The sequence below is a fragment of the Ovis aries genome, chromosome 15 (assembly GCF_016772045.2).
Source record: "Ovis aries strain OAR_USU_Benz2616 breed Rambouillet chromosome 15, ARS-UI_Ramb_v3.0, whole genome shotgun sequence".
In the NCBI taxonomy this organism is placed as follows: Eukaryota; Metazoa; Chordata; class Mammalia; order Artiodactyla; family Bovidae; genus Ovis; species Ovis aries.
Window position 1 is genome coordinate 51,525,305 of NC_056068.1, and position 20,870 is coordinate 51,546,174.

The following is a 20,870-nucleotide window of genomic DNA, read 5'->3' on the forward strand; positions in this document are numbered from 1 at the left end:
TAGTGGGGGGCCTTCGGGGCGGGGCTGAAGGAGGGCCGTGGATATGACTTCTGCAGGAGTCTCTTGAGTGTGCTCATTGGGCAGGTGCCCAGGTGTGAGGGAGCTTCTCAGGTCCTGGAAGTGCCCAGGGTGGTTTTAAGAGTGTTAATGAGCCAGGCACATGGCTCCTGTCTACTCAGGCCCCAGAGGCTTCTGCTGGTGCTAACGTCAGAGGTTCTTATCTGCTCCAGCTATTCTGGGTGATAATTACAAAGGGTTCTAATCTGGTCCTTTATATATTTTTCAGGGAATAGTTTTATAGATTCATAACTGGTTTTTTATCAATACATGAGCTGTGAGGGTGGTGGAACTTTCTCAAGCGCCTTGCTGACCTCCTGTTTGGAGGCCCACAGATGACATGGGTTTGCCCTTCGTCATGTGGCTTGCCTGTGGTAGATCAAAATCTGGGTCTGAGCCTGGGCCTGGGAGAATTGAAGAGGTACAAGGCATGACTTTATCTCCATAAAGTGGAGAGGGCTTCATAAGGTACATTGGCAGCCCTGGCTTTTCTCTGTAACTAAACCTCCCCATCCGTAAAAATCGGGGGTTTTGGACAAGGTGGTGCCTCTATCTCCTTCCAGCTGTGCTATACAGATTTGTGGGGTGTCTGTGGCTTGGCACACTCTTTGGACCTGAAATCTGCCAAAGCCTTCTCCAGTTAGAATGAGGACCTCTCGGGTAGGGCAGGGTCAATGGAAGGGCTGTCAGCAGACAAGACTTGGGAGCACTTGTCCCTCATCGTGCAGGCTTGTATCTTCTCCCCGCTCCCCCTTTCTGGTGATTCTGAGATGCTTCCTCCTTCCTCTGCCAGACCCCAGGGGCTGGGACTCATTCTCCCAGAGACCTCCTCTCTGCCTTCTGTCTTTAGCTGTTTCTGGAGTTTGGGCTGTTGGGTTCACATCGGTTCTAGGCAGTGTGATGGCCTGGCATCTCAGATGGAAGCTAGATTTGAGGCTCTGGCTTTGAGTCTGGAGTGGAGATGGCCTGGGGTTATTTCAACCATGGCTCACACATCCACTGTGTTCCCTGCAGAGTGAGGAACCTAAAAACCCTAAACCTTGGACTAATTTGGTCACTGCCGGTTCTCAGTGCTCTCACGGCCCCCTCTGAACTCTCTTGCTCTCTGTTTCTCCCCGTCTCTAGTTTTTCCTAGTCCTGGCTCTGGTGTCTCAGAGGCTGCAGTCAGTGGGCAGGGAGAGGGAACATTTGGGACCTGTCCTTCCTCCTCAGAGCTTGGTAGAGCTCAGAGTTCAGGTGCCTGTTGTCTTTGTGGGTGTGGGGAGGGATGAAAGCAGGGGCAGCTCCTGCCAGGGACCCTCTCCCCAGATACTTTTCCCATATAATTGTCTCCTCTGGGAGCCTTGAGGAGTAAGTTAGGGGAATGAATCGAGGGACTTGGGGAGACTGCGGGGAGGGGGGCCCTCCTCCTAAGAAGAGGCAATGAGAGGAGGTGGGAGTTCTTGCGGAATTGACTCCAGGTTTGCTCTCATCACATTGTCCCCCTCCTCTGCCTGATCTCAGGGAGAAGCTTAACCCCCCTCAACGCCCCACATGCCCCATGCTGCCCCTAGAGGGGTATGAGGTGGGACATACCTGCTCATAGCACAGGCTTCTCCCTGTGCTCAGTGGAGGCTCTCTCCAGCCTCCAAGCCTTTGCTCGCTCCAGTCCCCTTCTCTCTCCAGGCCCTCTTACCCCTTAGAGAACTGGTGAGTCTGTCATTGGAAGAGCAGCATTTGAGCCCGGGCTCCAGATCCCTGTGTGGTCTAGGGTCAATCACATCCCTGATTTTTGCCTCACCTTCGCCTTCTGTAAGTAATGATCTCTACCTGGCAGGCTTGTGTATACTGCACGTGGGTGGTATGATCACGCCCTTTCTGGGGGCAGGAGAAAGGGGAAGAAAACAGGGTTCACTGTCCCAGCTGCTTCTCAGTGACCAGCCTTGGCCTCTCCTCCCCATGCCCTACTGCTTTCTGAGCACAGGACTGGGCATTCTGGCCTCAGTATAACCTGGTGGACTTCAGTCAGCTCAAAAGAGATTCACCATCCCCTGACTCCCAACTCACTCATAAAGCCTGGAAGTTCTCCCATCTGCTAGCCCGAATCCCTCCTGCTGTCCCGTTCCTTCTGGCTCCAGGAAGATGGGGAGCAGTTGTCCAGCCCTCCTTCTGGCCTCTGTGGAGGAGACAAGGTCCCTTTGTTTCAGGCCTGGGGTTCCAGTCACGTTCCCTGGGCTGTGGGTGGAGATGGTGTGGTGTGGGCTCCAGAATAAAAAGAGAAGAGGCTGTCACGCTTTGCTGATGAGGCAGAAACCAGTGTGAGCCCAACCAGGGGACTGGCAGGAGAGGCTCCGGGGACGGAGGGGGCTCCTGCCCCACCCTTGGGCTGCAAGGAGCCCCTCAAAGTCAGGTCTCTCCCATCCCAAAGTCTGTTTCTACTCTCTGGTTGGTGCTGCCTCCGCTGTTGGGAGCAGGAAGCCTGGTACCAGGCCCAGCTCTGCTGAGACCTGAGCAGAGTCGTCTTGGGTTTCACAATTTTCCCATCTGTACAGTGACTGGTTAGACTGCCTGGTCTTTGAAAGTCTATAGGATGGACTCAGCCTGTAGGGTGGTCAAGGGAAACAGAAGGAGTCAGGATATGGCTGGAAGGGAGAGAAAGGCAGCTCTATGCAACAGCTGTAAGGACCTAGGAGCCCAGGGAATAAGGGATCACTCATGGTCACTTTCCATGAACACTTGCTTGCAGATGTACTGGGTGGAGGAGGCCCAGCTGTGGAGCATTTCTGCCCTGCCCCCTCCCACGTGCCTTGTCATTTCCATTTAGGTCCACAGTAACCTGGAAGATCAGCAGTTTTTCATCCCAAGGCTTCCCTGTCCTGGCCCTAAAGTACAGAGTTGATCCAACCTTCTGTCCTCAAGTACCTGATACCCATTTGAGAGAATTGGCAACTCTAGTCCAGAAACAAGAAGTGGCTTGTGTCTCAGAATCAGATGGATGGACTCAGAGAACTTTAGCATATTGAAATGGCAGTAACAGCAACTGACATTTATCAAGTACATACTATAAAAAATCCGCCTGCCAATTCAGGAGAGGCGGGTTCGATCCCTGGGTCAGGAAGATCCCTTGGAGAAGGAAATGTCAACCCGCTCCAGTATTCTTGCCTGGGAAATTCCATGGACAGAGGAACCTGGCGGCTACAGCCCATGGGGTTGCAAGTCAGATATGACTTAGCGACTAAACCACCACCACCATATGCCAGACTCTGAATGTTTCAGTCTTCAAAGATGAAAGCTGTCAGAATCTCACAAGGCTGAATTCTTAGAATTGCAGGCTCTTAGATTCCCGCTGAATCCTAGAATGTCAGTGTTTTGGAGGTGAAGGGGGCTAAGGGTCCCTGTCTCTTTTCTCGATGGAATTGGCCTGCTATCTAAGTAATGGGATAGGGTCAGGGGTTAGTAGGGGCCTTTCCTGCACTCCCAACTGTCTGAACACTTTCATGGTAGTTATTTAATGCTCTGGGGCCAGGGTTTGTGGTGGGAAAAACTTCAAGACTCAGAAAGGAGAACACTGACTTTAAGGTCACCTAGTATGGTAGGGCAGAGCTGGGCTCATGCACCAGCCTGACCTTGCCTGCACCCCCTGCCCCCAGCAGACATGGCCCCTATCCCCCTCTTGCCCAGCCAGCTCCCTACCTTGCAGAGGACTGCCTGGCTACAGCTCTTTGTCACCTTTCTTCTCTCTGTCTCTCCTTGGCAGGGAACCCACAGGGTGGGGGTTCTCTCTTTTCCCTCCTTGGCTCTTCACTCTGATTTTTCCATGGAAACTGGCTCTGGGAGGGGAGGTGATTAGGACATTTGGAATTCTGAGCAGTACCAAATATCTATAATTAAATGTCTTGTCACCCAGGAGGAGGAGGTTGGGAAGGGGAGGACAGGCAGAGGGCTGTCCCTTTCGTCTGTTCATTTCCTGTCTTCCCCCCCACCCCCAGTACTTTCTAAGGGTCCTGGGCTCTTAGGGGAGTGTGGCCCAGGAATGGGTCGTCCTCCCCTCACCACCGGGAAGAGCTGGGGGATGGACCAGAGTTGCGTTTGACATTTTCCAGCCCTGAATTTTCAGGACCAGCTGGATTTGGGAGGCTGGGAAGCTGCTGCTAATCCTGTCCCCAGCCCCCTCCCAGTGCCAGGACTTGCCCCTCCTGCTTCCTTCCCGCCCATCTGTGATCTCTCAGGCTACACGTGCTGCCCCGCAGTGGGGTGGAGGCACCGCCAGGCTGCCGAAGCACTCAGAGAATTCAGGATCTAGTAGCTGGCTGGAAGGGGCTGTGGGATGTTGAGGGACTGGCCTGGGTGCTGGCAGGAGATGCTCCCTGGAGGAGGCTCTGTCTGGAGCTCTGCTTTGAATATCCAGAGGAGAAAGGGAGAGGTTCTAGGAGGAGGGCACAGCATGGGCAGAGGCTAATAGGTAGGAAAGAACAGATTAAACTGTGTGTCCCAGGAGTTTGTTTCAGAGACTTGGGTGAGCTTTGATAAGGCAATGCATTCATCCTTGCAACAAATGCTTACTGAACCCCTGGACACTCGGGCACTCTTCTAGGCCCTGGGATACAGCTGCAAACAAAACAAAGGCCTGACCTCATGGAGTTTCCAGACTAGTGAGGAGACCTGTCTGTAAATGGCTGCCTTGTGCTTCGGAGAGAGATGAGGGCTGGGAAGCACAAGAAACCAGGATAAGGGACTAGAGGTTGACAAGGTTGGGGGAGGGATATATTAAATTAAGAAATCTGAATAAGGTCTCACTGAGGAGGTGAGATTGGAGAGCAGAGGCTTGGTGGGGAGCAAGACAGGTGGCTGTCTTTTGGGGAAGAGAGAAACAGCAAGTGCAAAGGCCCTGGGTAAAAGTCAAGAAGACAGTGTGAATGGAGTTAAGTAGGAGATAAGGTCAGAGTTAAGGGAGGGTGCAAGTGGGCTGGGGCCAGATGAGGTAGATTTCAGAGACGAATAGGAGGTCTTCCGTGTTTACTTGAGGTGAGACAGCAGGTCATATTTTGAGGTTCTGAGTTAGAGTAGTGACCTAATCTGACTTAGGCTTTCACAGGTCTGCTCTAGCTAGTCTATGGGGGTAGACTACAGAGGCCCAGGGGAGGGGGCATCAAGAAGCCACTGGAACAGTCTGGGTAAGAGATACCGGGGGCTTGGGCTGGGGCAGAGGCAACAGAGTAGGGGGTTTCTGCTGCAGCTCCTTGTGGCTGTAAGGGGTCACTTAGAGTGGGGAGGGGAGATTGACAAAGCCCCCAGGGTCAACTGGAGCTGTAGGTTGCACCAGACGCCCCTGTAGACCTCTGTTGGTGTGGCTCAAAGGCTAGGAGGGTGGAGGTTCTCAGGGCCCCAGTGAGGCAGGTGACAGTGACTTATCCCACTGGTGGCTCCTCTGCAGCCTCTGTGACACCTGTCAGCTCCAGCTTGCGTGTTACCTGAGACAGGGAGCTCGCGCCACCCACAGGCAGTGCTGTCCCCTCCTCCCCTCTGGGATGCTAGGGGGGCATCCCAGTACATAGATGAAGCAGGCCCAGGGTGGACAGAGACTTGCCCCAGTCCTGGGATTCAAGTATGGAATTGGGCCCAAAGTGCCCTCACTCCTAGGCCATACGTTGGCCCCACAGAGTCCCCACTAAGCAGAGCTGGCAGGGATGATGGTAGTAGGGCGGGGGAAGGGGGAGCCCATGTTTCCCAGAAAGGCTTGCAGCCCTGGCATACTTATTGGGAAACGTGCCCAGGCAGCCTGGCGCCTTGGCTGGCAGGCCCTGAAACGGGGGCGCTGGGTCTCTTGGGAAGCAGCAGCCTGTTAGAACCATGCCCCATCATGGGAGTTGATCCTCCAGGCAACCCCCACCCCCACCCCCGGGCCTCTGGGGCATTCCAGGGGTGGACAGAGGCAGAGAAAGACTGCCAGGCTGCCATGCTCTGAGCTGAGACTGAGCCCCAGCCCATCACAGGCAGGGGCCTAGGGCCCCAGCCAGGGTATCTGAACCCCCTCCAGTAGTTTTGGGGCTCTATGACATGTCAAGGTTGGCACTAGGCATCAGGAGACCTGGGTTCTAGGCTTGGCCTCTCCGTTTTCCTGCTGTGTGGCCTTAAGTAAGTCCCTTCCCTTCTCTGAGCCATAGATTCCTTCATGTTCTTGGGCACCAGGAAGAACTCCCTCTCCTGCTGGGAGAGGTAGCAGCTGTCCTTAGTAGGATCCCAGCTTGTATTAATAGACTGAAGTGCTGGTGGGTGGGATTCACAGTCCCCTTTAGCTTGCTGAGGAGACTGAGGCTCAGAGTGGGGCTGGAACTCACCCAGGCTTGGCCCCCAGGGACCCTATTCTCTACAACCAGCTGCTGCTCTGCACCCTTCCACACATATAGAGGGGGCCTCTCCCCCACACTTGTGGCAGATCGTGGGGCTCACTCTGGGGCCTGCACGCAGAAGTGTTGATGCTGCTGCTGTGTCGTGTTAGTACTTTCTTTGGGGTTTGGGGCAGTTGTGGAGCTCTGAAACACTCCCGGGGCAGGGAGAAGGGGAGAGGGGAGTCTCCAGAGGTACCTGAGGTGGGAGGAACATGAGCTAATTCCAGGGTCTAGGCTGGCAGATGGGTGGTGTATTAGTTTCCTATTGCTACTTTAGCAAATTACTACGTGTTTAGTGACTTAATACAAGTCTTATTTTATAGTTCTGGAGGTCAGAAAAAATGGGCTTCACTGAGCTAAAATTAGATGTTAGCAGGAAACCTTTAGGGGAAAACTGCCCTTTGTCTTTTCCATCACTGGAGGCTGTTGGCACTTATTGGCTCATGGCCCCTTCCTCCATTCTCAAAACTGTCAGTCAGGTGGCACAGTGGTAAAGAATCCACTTGCCAACGCAGGAGACATGAGATGTGGGTTCGATCTCTGGGTCGGGAAGATCCCTTGGAGTAGGAAGTGGCAATTTGCTCCAGTATTCTTGCTGGGAAAACCCCATGGACAGAGGAGCCTGGCAGGCTATGGTGCATGGGGTCACAAAGAGACGCAAATGAGCGGCTCAACAACAACATAGTGTCTTCAGATCTCTCTCTCACACTGAACTGAACCTCCTCCCTCCCTTGTAAGGACCGTTGTCATTACTCTGGGCCTATTTGGATCATCCAGGATGATATTCCCCTCTCAGAATCTGTAATTGCATCTGCAAAGTCCTTCTTGCCATGTAGGATAACATTCACAGATCATGGGAATTCAGACCATGTAGGATAACATATTCGCAGGTCCTGGGGATTCAGACCATGTAGGATTACATAGTCACAGGTCCTGGGGATTCAGACCATGTAGGATTACATAGTCACAGGTCCTGGGGATTCAGATGCAGACATCTTTGGCCTTTATTCTGCTTTTGACAGGTGGGCAGATGGGTCAGGCTGTCAACTTCTGGAAGCCGGAGCCCCCAGTGCTGGTCACCGGGTAGAACTGGTGAACTCAGGCCCCCTGCATTTATCCTGCACTCATTTCTTTTCCTGATCATTTGTCACTTTCATTTATCCATTCATTCAACAGTCATTTGTTGAGCCCTTGATGGGCAATAAGAACACATAGGGAAAGTTTGGACATCATCCCTGCTTGTCAGGGGTTCTCAACAAGGGTCTTAGCCCACTGATGTGGGTGGGCTCCAGAGGGTGGCTGAGCCCTGCTCTGGTGGGAGAGGGACAGAAGAGCCAATGTGTTCCCCTGTGGATGGGTTTGGCTTCTAGAGTGGCTGCCTAAAAATTGGGATGAAGTAGCTCCCAAGAAGGGCAGTTGGCAGGAGAATGTAGAGCCAGGGCAGAGAGAGAGGAGTGGGATCTAGGGTGGAAATCACACCTCTGCTGGACTGGCCTGGGCTGGCTCAGGGCAGATGGCCAGGAGCTACCCCTCCCCCTGTGCTGGGAGCTTTGTGTTGGGCATTAGAGACCCTGGTGCTGTTGGACCAGAGTCAGGCCCCGAAGGGCCGAGGTGCTGCCTCAGAGGTGGCCCTGAAGGGTGGCACGTGGAGGGTAAGGAGCATGGTCCGTGTCCCTTCTCAGGCTGGCTTTGGGACCCAGGGCAAGCATTTTCAGACCCCTCTAAATCTGTAAAGTGGGTGAATTATCCCCTCACTCCATGAAAGATTATGATTAAGATTGAATGAAATCATGCCAGGAGGGTTTCCTCAAGAAATGTTAGCTCCTCCCCTTGTAACTGAGATGCTAGGATTCTGTGATCCTAAGAGACCCTGATTCCAAAATGCTCAGGTTCTCATCATCTCTTTCCAGCCGTGAAGCAGAGGACAGAGCTCTAGATAGGAGGGGTGTGTGGGTTCCTGGCTACATCTGTATGGTGGGTGACCCAGCAGCCTGAGCGTTTGGAGGTGTGCAGAGGAGCTGGGCAGTGAGCTGGAGCCAAATGCCCACTGACCTGGCTCCTATCTCCCGCTGCCTCACCCATTTTGTCATCACCAGTCCCAGCCTCGGAGCAGAGTGAGGTCCCAGACCCATTCGAACTGGCCTGTGAAGTGGATCTCAATCCCCTCTGCTACCCATCCTGGGCTGAGAGGCCCTTCAAGGTGGGAAGTCTGAGGTCCATGTGCCTGGTGGGCTTTGAGGTTAGACAGATGAGGGTTGACATCTCAGACCTGACCCTTGTCTCACAGCTGGGTGGCATCTAACAAGCCATTGCCCCTCAGCTCTGAGCCACAGTTTCCTGCTCTGCAAAGTGGGAATGCTAAGGAGTTACTGTGAAGGCCAAGAGAAAACTTATGGAACGAACCCTCAGCCCATGACCCCAGGTCTGGAAGCTCTCAGAATTGTGGCCGATTTAAAGTGAATACTTCTGAGATTGCCAGTTCAGACCACAGAATCTCGTGGTTTCAAGATGAAGGAGTCTGAGTTTTGTTGTTGTTGTTTTTTTTTTTCCTGCAGAAGACGTAACTTTTAACTTAATTTTTTCATACATTTGAGATTATTACTTCTTGGTTTTGAGATTCTGGGGCCAGGGAGAAGCGGGGCAGTCTTAGGCCAGTGGGAGAGCAGTTGGGGGACTGTAATGGTGGGGGCCAGGCTGAGGGAGCAAGCACCAGGTTGGTGTCTGTTTCCTGTTTATTGGTTCCCAGGGGGTGAGCAGGCCCTGCTCCCCGAGCAGCATGGAGCAGGAGGGAGGGAGGCCTGGGGTCCTGGCTGCCAGCCAGCCCCACAGCCTGGCCTCCTGGGACTGCCGAGACCCCCCCCCCCCCCAAGCCCCCTTGGACAAACATCCAGTCCTTTCCCAGGACAGGGCATTGGAGGTCAAGGAGCAGATGTGAAGGGAAGGGGCAGAGGACAGGAAAGGACTCCCCCCACTCCCCCCCCAGAAAACCCTACTGGCTCCATCTTTCTTGACTGCCTGTGTCACCACGGTCTTGCTCCTGGTTCCTCACTTGTCCCTGTCTGTCTGTCCCTGTGTCCCTGGGGTAGGACTGGTGTGAGATGTCCAGCTTCTTGGCAGACCAGGAGGCAGGAGAAGGAAGAGGGACAGGGCCTTTAATGCCGGGATGGCCTACTTGAGAAGACCCTTAGAAACCAGTGTGTCTTCTAATCACCCCTCATCCCTGCATTATTCAGCAGGGAAACAGAGTGAGGGAAGGGGTCTTGCCCAAGACCACACAGTAGTGGACCAGGCCCAGCCATCTGCCCGTGCACCTCACAGCTGGGTGTAAGGGGCCACGCTGGGGAATTCTTGAGGGGGCAAGGGACATAGTCCCTTGGCGTTTTAGAGAATCGAGCTGAACCAGGCAGGAAAGAGAAGCCTCGATGTATGTCTGGGGCCAAGAGGGCAGGGAGATCTCTGACCAGAGCGCATGGGGAGGGGCTGTGTGTGCAGGAGCCAGGTTTAAAGCCTCAAGGCCGAGTGAAACCGCAGAGGCTTTGTCCTGTGGGCAGTGGGGAGCCGTGGAAGATAAGGAGCTGAGGAGGAGGAAGAGTGCCAGATGGGCACATTGAAAAGCATTCTCTGCTCATGGGGGGATGACTGGACTGGGGAGCAGGGAGGTTAGACCTGAGCTTAGGGGAGCAGGTGATACAGGGGTGGAGAGAAACTTACTAGGGCAATAATTTGGAGGTAAAATTGAAACTGAAATTCAGAGGCCCTGTCCGAAGCTGGGGTAGGGGGAGTAAGGCCTATCTTCCTTATTGGAGTTAGAGAATGAGGCAGTGGACAGGGTGCAGGGTCATCTGAATCAACCTCCTGCCTCGGGGCAGAACTTCCGTCTGCATTTCTGGAGGGACGAGGGAGCTCTGAGCCAGCTTGGGTCCCTGCCTCCGTGTTCCATGTGCTTTTCGTCTGAGTTCGGATCTTCTTGCTCCAGTGGAAGCGCCCTGCTTCTCAGCGGGTTCACCAGAGAACAGCAGAGCTCCAGGCTACACCCCCAGCCAGCCCTCTGGGAGCAACCTGGTTGGGGAACGTGTGAGAAGAAAAGGAGCAGGCCTGTGCTCCCTGGCTGGCTAGGACCCAAGACAAGGCACTTGGCTTCAGTCTTCCCATCTGTAAAGTGGGAGTCCCAGAGGTGGCAGAGCCCAGAAGAGCTCTGGACTCTGCAGGCTCTCGGGAGCTGGGGGAAGAGGAACTGGTAGGTAGACAGGCAGACAGCCTTGCCAGCAGTGCTCACAGTGGGTCCCGTAGTTGCAGACAAAGTGTCCTCATGATGTTTGTGTCATAGACCCCAAGACAGGTGCTGTTCTGTGGCCCTGCAGTCCTGGAGGCCTTCCTGGAGGAGAGGAGGGCAGAGGCTGTGGGAAGAGTAACTCAGATTTGGGGCCTGCTCCTGAGCTTCAGTTTCCTCATCAGAGGCCTAAGTATCCTTCTAGCTCTCTGCTACTTCTGGGCCCTCCTCTCTGCTCCTGCCTGGACCAGAGCTTCCAGGCTTCTCCCCAAGGCCAGCGGGGGCGTTGCCTGGGGCGGGTGAGGAATTTCCGAGGGAACAGCTAAATTCAGCCCCGGCTAAAAATAGTCTGGGCCTGGCCCAGAGGCTGAAGGAGGAGGAGGAGGAGGACAGAGCCGCAGAGCTGCTCGTCCACTTGCCCCGCCTCTTCACCTGGACCCTGGGCCTGGGCTGGGAGGGCCTCCTCCCGCCTCCACCTCTTTCTTCCCCTCACCCCGGGCCTTTCCTCGCTGTGGGCACTGGCTTTCTGTTTGTTGTTCATCCTGTGCTCCTCCCGCGGTCTTGCTCCTCTGTCTCCTGTCTCCTCTGCATCTCCCTGCCTCAGCAGGGCCAGGACCAGGCCTCAGGAAGAGGGCCCTGTATAGGGTGATGTTCCTTCAGCGTCCTCGCCTGAGAGTCAGGACCCCTCCCCTACTCAGGACTCAGAGCTGTTGCAGCTCCTCTCTACTCATGGGCGTAGACAGGTCTCAAAAAATTTGGGGGCTGTGAAATGGGTGGAGCCTCCAGTTGACCCCGTGACTCAGTGCTTGGTTCAGGTCAGGTGACTCCACCTGTGGCAAGCCTTCCCGGTCCAGGCATGTGGTGGGGCATCAGAACACAAATGACATGGAGGGAGTGGGGAAGCAGGAGGAGGAGAGCCAGGTGCTGCCCCCGGGGAGTTCCCAGGCTGCCCTGAGCACTTCCCACCACCCGTGGCCAGCCCTGTGTGGGCTCTGCCCTGGGGATCACAGGCCTGAGCAACCAGGCTGACAGTGCTTCCCTAGCCCGAACTGATTGGTGATGAGGGTGGGAACTAGACACTGAGGTCCAGAGTAAGGTACCAAGCTCAGGTCACAGAGCTCGGGAGTGAGGAATCGAGGCCGACCTCCCTCCAGGAGATGCAGGAGAGAACCTTGTCTAATGCAGAGAGAACCGGAGGGAGGTGATGGAATGTCTGAGGAGGCCTAGTCCCCAGCACCTGCCTGAATAAGGTGCAGGCGAGGGAGTGGAAAGTCACTAGTCACAGCCGCAGAGCTTGGAAAGCTCTTCCCATGTGCCTGGCCACTGGTCTGAGCCCTTTCCACATATTCCCTCATTTAATCCTCACGACCTGTCTTTGGGGAGGGGCTGTTTCCCTGTTTCACAGATGAGGGACCTGAGGCACAAGTTAGGAGTTGGGATCCAAGCCCAGACAGTCTGGTTCCAGAATCTGTGAATATAACTCGGGCTCCTGGATTTCAGGACTGCCGGGGTTGAGGGGTGGTGCCGTCAGGCATGTGGAAGGAGAAGGGTGGGTTTCGCTGGGCATGGGGAGCCCCTGGGACGCACAGTCCACAGCCCTAGTCCTCAGAACTAGCACATAGTAGTTGCTCAGTAAGTATTAGTTGCTTGGCTCAGTTGAATAGGAGAGGTCCTTGGGGAGTGCGAGTGGGTGATGTGCAGGCAGAGGGAATGTTTCCTCCCGTCCTGGGCCCAGGGACCTTCTCGGGGTCCTCGAGAGCCGTGGAGGTGGGTACTGGACTCCGGGCTGGAGAAAGCTCAGGCCCAGGAGGTCGGAAGGGTGCCGAGCTGAGCCACAGGCAGGAGAAGGAGGGTGGGGGTGGAGTGCAGGCCCGGCAGGGCTGGCGCAGTCCCGCCTGCAGTATCTGGAAAGCAGATCTCTTGGGCCATGGCCGGCGTGACTCAAATGGAGACAAAAAAACCTTCCATATTTGGACAAAGAGCCCAGAGAGGCCCGGACCCACAGCCAGCCCAGACTGCTTCCCCCACCCCCAGCCTCCTGCCCTGTCTCCCCCTGGGCCCTAGCCCTGAGCCCTGTCCCACGAGTGTAATTCTTGGTCCTCAGGCAGCACTGTGGCCCCTTCCCCTGTGTCATCAGGCCACCTTCTACGTGGCCAGGCCTGGGCCGTGTGTGCTGGGGAAGAAACACCCAGTGTTGGTCTCTGAGCTCCGCCTGGAGATGCAGAGGAGCCCTGGCAGAGCCTGCGGGCTGGATGGGGGACATAAAACCAATAGTTCCCGTGAGGTGTGGGAGTTGACTGTAGACCCCCATCCACCCCAGTGTGAGCACAGCCTGAAGTCACAGCATGCAGACACACACACACACACACACACATATGCACAATCCCCAGCGGACTTCTATCCCCACAGAGACATCTGGGCAGATCATCAAAAGTGAGGACCTAGCCTGAGTACCTCTCATATCTCGCCTGGAGCAAGGTTTAATGACAGTGAAGTGGGAGTCAATACAGGCGGCCAGGTGTCAGCTTAACAAGGGATATGAGTTGATGTTACCCATCTGGGGAGACGTGAACAGAGCAGTTCTTCCTTGCCCTGGAACCCTGAGTGTCCAACATGGGGCTAAGTTGGACAGTGGACACTGGAACCAGGTGCCTGGGGAGAGGGCCTCAGCTTACCTTCTGCCTGGAGCAGGACCTCGCTCCCAGGGGGAAAGTCCGGCAGTTTGACTGAGAATTAGGTGCTCGTTGTCACTGGTGAAGTAACTGAACTGACTGCACAGCTGCTGCTGGCTTTTATAATTAGCCCTGGGTAATTAACTGTGGGATCAGCCTGGTAATGTGCTTGAAGAAAGCCTGGGGTAACCTTTAAAATTCAATTCCATTTCCATTCACTATATACTGTGCTTGTATATTCAGGGTGAACATGTGGGAAGGGGTTCCTGCCCTAGGGAGTCCCATCTGAGAACTCAGACTCAGAAGGAGGGTAAGGGAGGTTGATGTGGGGCAGTGGCTAGAGCCTTGAAGAACCAATGGGGCCCTGACAGACAGAATTGGGGCCAAGGGCTTTCACGCAGAAAGAACCAGGAAGGCAGAGGCCTGTGATGGAAAAGCTCGGGTGCATTTGGGGTACCATGACAGCTCCCTGGTTCTGAAGAAGTCAGGTGGGTCCTGGGGAGTCCGGAAGGCCAGCACTGAAAGTCTGGATCTGATCCCAGGGCAGTAATTTTCAAGCTTTTAAAAACAGTAGGACCTTTTTTCTAGGGGAATCTTGACACAGAGCTATAAACTAGGTCAACTTGGAACCTTGTTGATTTAAGTGAAGGTGGGCCCATGGCTGCCCTTTGACCACGTCTTCCTCATGATGTACTGCCATGGAGCCCCCTGGGACTCAGGCAGAAAATCTTTTTTGGGGGCAGTGAGGCTCTGGTGTAGGGTTTAGAGCTGAACAACCTCTCCCTTCAGTTTCTCTGCAGGCTCAGAAGTTCAGCACTCCCCACACACACAAAAAAAGTTTAGCCCAGCCAGGCTCCCTGGGCAGGGACAAACCCCACTGGGAGCCAGCTCTCCGGGGGAAGTCAGGCTGACGAAGCACCCCACCCTGGGGCTCCTGTGAGCAAGCAGTGCCCCCCACCAGGAGCCTCTAGAGCTGGGTAAGGCTCCACTTGACCAGCAGGATGACCTGTGGGAATGGTGGGAAGACCCCGATTGCCAACTGCTGCTGCTTGGGAAGGTGCAGGCCCCTTTGTGGGAGGTGGGAGCTGGCATGCTGTCTGGCCCAGCTCACTCACTCACCTGGAGTCTGGTGGAGGCAGATCCTCTAGAAGTTCAGGAGTCCCACTGGTACCTCTGGGGTGAGGTAATTTAGGTTAGAGTCAGGGAGACTTCCCCAGAGTTGAGAGTGAGTAAAAAGGAAGTGTGAACAGGTGTTAGCAGGAGGAAACCTGAGCCCTGAGCCTGGCAATTCCAAGGCCTCAGGAGCCAGGCTTTGCCCGCCTTGCACTGGCCTAACCTGGCCCGACACACAGCCTGCGCCCCCACTTCTTTGGCCACCAGAAACATGAAATGAGGAGGAAATTGCCAAGCATAAAGATAGGGGAGGCTGCACCTGGCAGAGAGCCTAGCACGTGCCAGAGTCTAGGGTATAGAAGAGTGTGATGGGTTGGAGGAAGTACGACCGCCAGAGCATGATGCAGTCACTGTGATACAGTGGGGAATTTGATGCTGGTGGGTCAGTAAGGACCGGGTCACCCAGGAAGTCGGGGGCCAGCCTGAGTGCTTGAACTTGACCCTGCATCCAGTTGTGTTGGTGTAATGGTTGGAACAGATTGGAGCCAGATGGCTAAGGCTCAAATCCTGGTCTTCCTCCTAGCTCTGTGACAATGAACAAGTACCTAGTCCCTCTGTGGATCAGTTTGTGCATCTGTAAAATGGGGATAATTGTGATGGCACCTGTTACAGGGTTTTGGTGAGAAATATGACAATGTATCTGGTGGTGGGGCTGGAGCACTGACCACTGAGAATCAGTAGGAAGTCATAAGGTAGATTGGAAAGAAAAGGGAGGTTAGTAGCCTGGCCTGGCTGAGGAGGATTCTCAGGGGTGGAGAGAGTGGATGGAGTTAGCAGGAATATCCTAGAGGGTCATCTTTGTGGGAGGAGGGAGAAACTGAGTTTCCCACGAGAGGCTCAGAGTTTGCCCCCAAGCAGCTGCCCTAGGAGCAGAGCTAAGGGGCTACCGGAGGTGGGTTGGGATCCTGTGGGCTTGAGGCTCTGCCAGCTTCTCAGTGGCAGAAATCCTCACCCTGCTGTAAAGCTGCCTGATGCCAACCTCACTTTACAGAGAGTATCTGTGGCCCGGAGAGGAGCAGGATTGTTCACAGTTGCCCAGAGAGTTCCAGCCCCCCGGACCTTAATCCAGGCTGAGGACTCATTTCCAAAGTCTGGTTCAATCAAAGCCCAGCCCTGAGGTTGCTCATCCTAAGGAGTGGGTGTGGGTGGAGAGGTGGCCTGTGAAGGAGGAATTTAGCAGTTCTCTGAAGAAAGGACTTTGTCAAGCCCCTGTATGACTACAAGGGGGCCAGGGAGAGCATCTTGGAGGAACTCGCGGGTGGGGCTGGAATTGTCCGAGAGACCGACTAGGAGAGCAGAGAGAGAAAGCAAAGACAAAGGTTCCAAACCCAGGGTCCAGGGCGGCCCACCACTCTTTCATTCCTTCTTCATTCATCTGGAGCCGCTCTGGGCTTGGTGCTGTGTGTAGGCGGGAACGCAGGGCTGTGTGCAGACACTCACAGACAGTGACCGCAGGGGTGATCAGGGCTGGGACCGAGATGCACAGCGGCTGGGAGCCCAGAGGGTCCCCACCCAGGAGGGAGTGCACAGAAGGGATGGTTCATGAGGAAGAGGCTGAGGCCTCTGATGGGTGACAAGGAGGATAAAGGCTACAAAGGCTGTTCAGAACTGAGATGTGAGGCTGGAGCAGGCTTAGGAGCCAGACTGTGAGGGGAAGGATTTTTTTTTTAATTCAATGTATATATTTGAAATTTTGAATAGATAATATATTCACATGGTTAATAAAAATCAAAATGGGTAAAAAATCTCCTCCCTACCAATAGCCTCCCTGCCATATCCCGGGAACTGAGTTATTAGATTTTGTGAATCCTTGTATATGCAAATACCAGCAAATGCACTGACTTTGCCCACAGATAGTAGCTCACGGTCCACACGTCTCTCCACTGAATATCACTTGGAAGGCTGCCTCATCAGTGCCCTGAGAGCTTCCGTATTCCCTCTTAACCGCATGGTGTCTCACTGCACAGATTACCAAGCGGTATTTAGCCACATTGTAAAGGATATTTCGGTCATTTTCAGTCTTTTGCTGTTACAGATAGTGCTGCAGTGAATGAACTTGTTCGTAGGCTCATTTGTATGAGGCCTGGTGTATGTTTAGGGCAATTTCTTGGGAGTGGAATTGCTGGAACAGAGCGTACATGTGATTTTAATTTTGATGCTGTCCACGGGGGTCTACTACCTGAAAAAGATACCTCTTCCCCACAGCCTCACCGAGTCAGACCTTTGGGTGTTTTTCCCAATTTGGTGGGTGACATGGTATCTCAATATTTTAATTTACATTTATCTTATAATGAGTAAGGCTGAACATCTTTCCAATTGTCTAAGACATTTGGATTCTCTTTTCTGTGAACTGTTTGCATCCTTTGCCCATTTTTGTGTTGGGTTATTGGCCTTTTGTTTTTTAAATTCCTAGGAACTTCTAAAATTTTAGGGAGGTTGGTCCTTTGTCTAGGTTATGGATTGCAAATATTTTTTCCTGACTTTGTCACTTCACTTTTGACTTTGTTTATAGTGTATTTCTGCCATGCAGAAGTTTTAATTTTTGCGTGGTGTAATTTATCAAGCTCCTATTTTATGGCTTCTGGGTTGGGAGTCATGGTTAGAAAGGCCTCTCCGTGTCCAAGCTTATAAAGCCGTTTTTCCATGTTTTCCTCTGGTATTGATATTTTATGTTTTCTTGTTTTATTTTACATTTGCATTTTTGATCCACTTGGAATTCATCGTGTGTAGTGTGAGTTCTGGTTCCAACTCGATTTTTCTTCCAGATGGCTGGCATTTTCAACTCAGGCGTTACTTGGTCAGAATGGGAGCATCTTTTTAGAGTGGGAGGGGAACAGGGCTGTGGCTGTTGGGGATCAGTGGCCAAGAGGTGAGGAAGGCTTGGGGCAGCATGGAATAACCTGATGGACAGGTGGAGACAGGGCAGAGGCAGATGGCGTCTCATTCCCAAATCCTTATCTGTGCTGTGTGACTTTGGACAAGTCCCATCTGTCTCTGGGCCTAGAGTATCATAGATGAAGGGGCCCTGGAGATCACCCTGATCGCAGGGTTGACTGTAAGGAAGACGGAAGCCAGCAAGAGAGGGCTGCCTGGAGGCAGGGGCATAGAGGATGGCCATCAATCCAGCCCCGACTTGGGCTTGGCTGACCTGGAGGGGAGCTGGCAGTAGAATTCACTGTGTTCCTGGAGTGGGCAGGCGGGGAGGTGGAGATGGGCAGGCACCCATTTAAAAATACCCACTACAGCCCAGCACTGCAAGCAGAGGTGGGGGCAGGCCCTTTGCCAGCCCACCAGATCCAGGAATGCAGGGGGTTGCTGGGGGCAGCCACATCGTCTGTTGTCTCAGGACTGTGGGCTGAGCCAGTCATAGCCATTCTTGGAGGTCCTCTACCCCTAGACATGAAACAGGCATTCTTGTCCTCACCAGTAGAGAAACAGGAAAGTCAGAGTGGACAGACACCCCCCACCCGACCTCAACCCAGGGTAAAGTCTTGGCTCTGCTCTGGACTTACTGTGTTACTGGGGTAGGTCCCTGTTCCCTAGAGTCTCTATCCATCAAAGGGACAACTGACCTTGCTCTGGTTACTTCCCCCACTCCTAGCCCTCACCCAGATTCCAGTTTAGATTGGAACTGGAAAGAGAGATCTTGAGGTCCATGCCTCTTCCCCTTTACAGATGGGGAAACTGAGGCCATGGAAGGACCTGACCCCTGCCCTGCCTTTGCTCTTCTTGGTTTTCCTGGACCTATGGACCCTCCTCCCTGCCCCCAGCATGGCCTGTACCAACTCCCCACCCCCACTCCTGGGCCCCAGTGGTCAAATTCCAGGGCTCCATTGCCATAGCAACACCCAGCTCACAGGGCCCCTCCTCTTGGGGGTTCTCTGCTAGTCCAAGGAGGAGACAGAGAGGGCCTCTCACCCCTGGGAGGTGGAGGGGCTGGCGGTGGGATGGGGGGGAGGTCAGACCCAGCTGGCTCTCATTTGTTTTCCAAAGGAGAAAATGGAAAAGGCACAAAGTGTTGCAGTAAAGGTTTCTCAGTTATCCCAGAGACAGTGGGAGGGACAGAGGCGGTGTCCTGGGCTGGGGACAAGAGAGACACCCAGGAAGCCCCTCCCAACCTTGCTCCTGGAAAATAACCCCATAGCAAGGTCTGAGACCAGAGGATTTAGGATGAGAGATGGATGATCCTTCCCAAGGTCACCACTGTCCAATACTAAGGCCACTCAGGGACTGAGGGACCCAGCCCAGCTTGGCCTTTCCCCTGCACAGACCTGCCCATGGTACAAGGAGCTGCCAGGGGACCCTTGTAAGGGAGCTGCTTGGTTCTGGGGCCGCAAGAAAGGGCTGCCAAGGGCTGCCTGCCCTGGAAGAGGGCTGGTCAAGATTACCTCTGAGATGACCTGCCTTCTAAGCTTCTCTGGTTATTCATCACAGCCAACATTTATTTACAGCTCTTTGTTCCAGGTCCTATGCTAAGTAAGTCCTTTAAATTCTCTATTATATAGAGGAAGGCGCTGAGGCACAGTTGTGGGCCTCCAAGTGGCCAGGGCAGCCATCAGTGCAGGCTTTTCTCCTTGCATATTCCTATGTATAGTTCATGATGCTGAGATGGTGTGCTGCATGTCTCTGGCCTCTTTTTTAAATTTTTATTTATTTATTTTGGCTACCCTTCATTTATCTGGGTCTCCACTGATGTGCACGGACTTCCTCTGACTGCAGCGAGTGGGAGCTACTCTAGTCGCAGTGCTTGGGCTTGCCATTGCCGTGGCCTCCTCTGTTGCGGAGCGTAGCCTGTAGGATGTGCAGACTTCAGTAGCTGCAGCATGCAGGCTCAGTCGTTTGAGCACGGACTTCGTTGTCCTGTGGTGTGGAATCTTCCTGAGCTAGGAATCAAACCTGTGTCCTCTGCATTGGCAGACAGATTCTTAACCACTGGACCACCAGGGAAATCCTTGCTTCTTTCATTTAATATTATACTGAACATTTCTCCATGGCATTTGAAAGAGCTCTGTGGTCAGTTCCCGCCTTGTGAAGAAGGCAGTGTGAGTGTCCTCCTTGTGCTGGGGGCCTGGCTTGCTATCTGAATTTCTCCGTTGGGCTGGAGGGACCCCGTCTCCTGCACTGTGGAATAGGTGTGGATATCCAGACTCCTTGGCTCCCCAAATACACAAATCCTGTCTGCTGTGAGACCTTGAGCCAGGCCCTGGACTTCACTGTGCCCACCATCCTTTTGTGTAAAGCAGGAAATAATAGTCGCCCCCCCCCCCCAGGAGGCTGATCTGGAGGTTAAAATAAATACCTGTGAGCAGCACATTATGAACCTCTCAAGGGAGATCAAGTCCTATTTGTATGCCATTGCTCTCTTCCTGTCTTCAGCCACAGTAAGGTTAATTGATTTACCCAAACACCCGCAGCAGTTCAGTGGAAGAGGAGGCATTTGCACCCCAGCCCCACAACCTCCTGCTCACAAGAACCTGAGCAAGTTATGGGTCCTCACTGAGGCTCTGTCTCCGCACTGAGTTGCTGTGAGGATCTGATGACATTAGGCCCTGCAAGCGTTTTGTAGACTGAAGTGCTGAGTTGGTGTCTCTTATTGTCAATATCACAATAGTAAGCCCAGAGCAACACTGAGATTTTGAGGCTGCAACACCAGAAGTCCAAGGAACTCAGAAAAGGAGTGGGGAGTTGACAGATCTGGGCTGTCAAGACAGCTTCCTAGATGTGGTGGTCCTAATTCTGATGCCTTGGGAGAGTGGCTCAGAACCTAGACTTGGCTCAGGCTGACCTTTAGCTATAAATCTTGCTGTGTACTGCAACCCCCCACCACAAACATGCTTTACACACAGACACACACCACACACACATACACACACGGTGGGTATTAGGGCTGGTCACCAGTTGCTGATACAGTGCAAAAAGGCTTAGAAGCCATGGCTGCCTCTGGTCAGTCAAGGCAGAGACCACTTTTGTCAGCATGGCCCCAGCCTGGTGACAGCCCCCTTGAGGCAGGGTTGGAGGGATCATTGAGTAGGGTATAGTCACTGTCCCTGAGCATCTCAGCTACCCTTGGCTTGTCTGGTGTGGCTGGGGTCGGGGTTGGGGGGCGGTAGTGCTTCCCTGGTCTCTGGGTTGGGCCAGGGTCACCGGGACTCAGGGCTCACTCCAGAGCCAGAGTAACGGACGGAACTTGCTCCTTTCTTGGGAGTGTCTTCTGGGTCCTAGAATAGGGTAGGGGCATGAGAGGTGGGGCCCATGAGGCCTCCTAGCTGGTTGGGCCCCTTTGGATAAGCTGTGGTAGTGGAGCCCCAAGGGCCTGGTTCCCTGGGGGTC

General features: G+C 53.8%; 1 protein-coding gene across 2 annotated transcripts in view; it reads left to right on the forward strand.

The window, feature by feature from the left end:
* Window positions 1-20,870, forward strand: part of ARHGEF17 (Rho guanine nucleotide exchange factor 17) — a 62,490-nt gene that overhangs the window by 4,026 nt on the left and 37,594 nt on the right. The gene's annotated exons all lie outside the window — the stretch shown is intronic.